At 34.7% G+C, this 4,183-nt stretch overlaps 1 pseudogene; it reads right to left on the bottom strand.

The window, feature by feature from the left end:
* Positions 1-1,577: 1,577 nt before the first annotated feature.
* On the bottom strand, positions 1,578-4,143 carry LOC113071836 (V-type proton ATPase subunit E 1-like; annotated as a pseudogene).
* Positions 4,144-4,183: the final 40 nt, after the last annotated feature.

Genomic DNA, 4,183 nt, shown 5'->3' with positions numbered 1-4,183 from the left:
TTTCGTAAAAATGCATTAAGATCAGATTGATGTGATTGATGATTAATATTCTTAGTATGTTAAATCATCTCAGAAATCCTAGACCATGTTTCATCTTTTTTAATTCAAATGACAGAGATAAAAGTTTATATTCTGCAGTAATTAATAACACGTGTCTTTGTTTTTGTAATCTTGAGCTGATGTTTCAAGCATTATTATCCATAATCTCAAAATCAGAAGTTTCAACCCTGGCGTTAAAATTGAAAAAAGAAAATCTTATTTGGATAGTAGAAATTTTATTTATTTTTCTAGAAACGGTAACCATTAAATTGACTTTATTAAATAAACTAACATGACTTAGACCTAAGCTCTTTAAAAGGAATGGGGGAAAAATACTAAAGCTGACTGTTGCTGACCTTAGTAACATAAAGGAAAGTTATTTACATTAAAAGTTTTTATTATTGTTGTTGATGTTTTGTAAAGATTAAGGTAAATCAATTATGTATTTGGCTTAGTGTATTCACAGGACAAGAGAGACCATTTATTGATTGATTGATTTAATGTAGTTTAACCTGTGGACAGAGAAGATTAAATAAGATCCTGTGAAATCTGGATGATTTGCTTTGAACTGCTCACATGGGTAGTGCTCTCTGTCATGGGTAGTGCCATCAAGTTCAAACGTCTAACATATTTATAAAATATACACATTTTATTTCCTAGTGCACATATACACTGAAATATGGTGCACAAACCTTGGACTGTCTGGCCCTCATCTCCAGGTACATGATCTTGTCTTTGTAAAGCTCCTTCAGACCCTGCCTGATGTAGTCCTTAAAGACAGCCCAGATATATACAAATGCTTGTCAAAAGCATAATGCTGTGAAATGCATGAAAAAGGGTGAATCAGTGCCCCAAAACAAGTAAGAAACAAGTAACAGATTTCATTCATCATATACATTTGAGGTAATTTTTGCAATGCTTTATATAAAAGAGCCACTAAAGCCATACCTAAATATATACATGATGCTTTTTAATTAACTAAAATGCAGAAAAGCATTTGAAAGGATCTATTGTAAGATCACTTGGCACAGAAATTTAATCAATTTTTATAATATCCAAATTGATAATCATAAAACAAAAAAAGATCCTTCAGCAACATGTTTTGTTTTCTATTTCCTTGTTATTTTAATATGGTAGCTTAAACCCCAGCTTTTGCATGATCTTACATTCGTAAAAATTTTATCTGGAGAACTTCGGTGGTAGGAAAACAGCAAACATGATTGATTTTTAATAATAAAGAATTCCATTCACATGCTAAAAGTGACCTTACCTGCAAGTTTATTATGCTCATTACTCTCTTTTTGTTCCCTGCTTTTCGTCTTACATCCAGAGAGCATGTATTTCCGCTGCTGTCTGGCTGTACATCTAGTGCTATGAAGTTCCTCATTCTGCAGGACCAGCACATGTTGAGAATGTGATGACAATAGAGCATGTGACATGCTGTGAAATCTCAAGTGACCCAAGAGTAAGAGCCTCCTGCAAACACTTCTTATGACATTCTCCAAATTACATAGTAAGAAGACAATGGGAGAAGATATTTGTTTGATATTTTTTTCATTATATATAATTTTCACATCAATATAATCTTTGCAGCAATAACAGACACGATTGCTTGTGATATACAGGTCATGCTCTGCACCACAGGAAAGCAAATAAAAATTCAACGGAAACAATTAAACACTTAGTAATTTTCAAGTCTGTGCCACCATTTAGATTTTCTGGGGGATGTTCAAGATGGGTCTGTCTTCCCCTCCACAGCCACAAAATGGGCGAGTTCACAAACAACCGTGAACTTTCTACATCAGTTTAAGACTGAGCTCACTCAGGCGTTTTCTGTAAACTGTGTTATATTACAGCTGCATTCAGAATCAAACACATGAGATGTTATGGACCAAATGGAACACTATTTTTGATCCTTTTTTACAGCAATAGTGAATCACCACATACAGAACACACACACATACACATGATATTTTCTTAAATACAGACAGACACAGGAATGGAGTTTTTAACACCAGAATAGGAATAAAAGTACAACATCAAACAGTGGCGTTCTGCCGTGGTTTGGAGCGAGTGAGGATCAGTCCATGAACTTGCGGTTCTGGTTTGCACCAAACAGGGCGACTCGGATTTCCGGCATCATCTGAAAAGAATCACAAATCATAAATCTACCGTACAATTCACACAGCGTCTCTTAATCGTAACCCTCTGGGCCCAATTTCTGTACCTGCTGTGCCAGGAGGTCCAGTCTGCTCTCCAGAGTGTTGGACACTTTGATCTTTCCATCAGCATTATACAGCTCGATGCCACCAGAGCTACACAAAAAACACACAGACTTTCCTTTCATATATTCAAACACTACCAATTAAATAAAAAAAGATATTCAGGCTAATTTTGTAAATCAGTTACTGAAACGGCAGATGCTTACAATTTCTGGAGAGAGGAAGTTATCCTGGTTGATACGCACTTCAAGATTGTCCTTCACTGCTGCCTTGTAGATGGGAATGTTTTTCTGCACAGAAGCCTAATAAAACACCATTTGTTATTTTAATACAAGTTAAAATGTTTGTGTGTGTGTATAACATATAAAAGTTAAAGTTAAAGCATATTTAAATTAGTTTCACTGAGATACTATTACAGTGTATTACATTTAGCATTTTACTCTAAGAGTTAGTAATTTTGCTGTGTTTTTTTACATTCTTTGATGTGTCTTTATTTATTATATTTAAGTGTCACTTATAGTTATTTTAGCACATCAAGTTACAATTTTTTTTTTTGATAACTACCTAAAATAAAATACATAGTTTACATTAAATAATACTTCATATAAGTTTAGATTGCTGAAGCCAGTGTTTTTGGTTTCATTAATATGCTATATTTTTATTCACATTTTAATTTCAAAGTTTTTACTAATTTTCTATGCTTTTAGTTTTTCACTTTTTCATTTATTTATTATTTTTTTTATTATTTAACATTTTGTTATTTGAATACATCAAGCTAAACTAAATGAAAAGTAGTAATGTCTTGGCAACGAGCTGAATTTTTAGCTTTATTTCAGTTAACATTTATTTATTTTTAATAGGGTTTTAATTTAAGGTTAGTGGACTACAGACCTGCACTATGCCCACGTCCTGTTTGCCGGCAACGGATGGTCACTTTGGGTTCCAGGAGCTGATAACAAACCTGAAACATGAGAATACCAGAGCGTGTGCTGGTAAAGACCTCACATACATCTTTGACGAACATGGTTTGCTATACTGTTAAATCATACAGTCATTCACCTGCAGGACCAGTCCGTCCCATCAAAACAGGTATCTGGATGGATCTCTGGCAAACATTCGCTAGTCGCCTGACGTGCGTCGTTTAACAAATCCTTTAAAAAAAAAAAAAAAAAAAACCATAGCGTAAAACAGACAGCATAAACCCAATATTTATTATAAAAGCTAGATGTGCTAAAAAAAAGTATGCAAACTAACCGAAATCATGTCATCACGGGCCTTCAAGGACCTTCAGTCTGGCCTGGTTCATCAGGTTGGAACATTTGACTGCGGACATGAAGCAAACATTTAACTAATCTGAACACTTCAGAAATAACTAAATGATCTGAAAACTTTTTACTGCATGAAATAACTGTTCGAGTACCGGTGGCACATTTTGAGGAAACTGGAAGTTTCCACAGTAATGATTTATGCGTCTGACTGTTTCAGGCAGAGGAAGTCACACTCACATTTTCTTCTGTGTTCGATCTGTTTCTCCTTCTTCTCATAATACTCCATGATCTTCAGACGCTGAGTCTGGACCAGCCGGCCTTTCTCAATGTTGAACTCCTCCTCTGCCTGCAGGAGAGACACTTATCATCATATCAGCTCTTATCAATGGCCAGTCTCACAATTTCACACCATTTCCACCGTCACAACCTCTTAAAGATACTCTTTAGAGGAATCATTTAAAGCTAGAATACTAAATAATAATATTAATAAAAAAAATCAATACCTTAGCATCAATCTCCTCTGCTTTTTCATTGGCCTCCTGCTCAATGAAAGCCATCATGTGCTTGATCTGGAAAGATATGGGAATCAAAAGAACAATAATTCAATATCTATCGGCGGGTAAAGCTTTAAAGGAAGGAACATGAAAAGCAGAA

The sequence above is a fragment of the Carassius auratus genome, unplaced genomic scaffold (assembly GCF_003368295.1).
Source record: "Carassius auratus strain Wakin unplaced genomic scaffold, ASM336829v1 scaf_tig00008280, whole genome shotgun sequence".
NCBI classification, from domain to species: domain Eukaryota; kingdom Metazoa; phylum Chordata; class Actinopteri; order Cypriniformes; family Cyprinidae; genus Carassius; species Carassius auratus.
The sequence above is the reverse complement of the archived record's forward strand: the minus strand, read 5'-3'. Positions and strand labels throughout refer to the sequence as shown.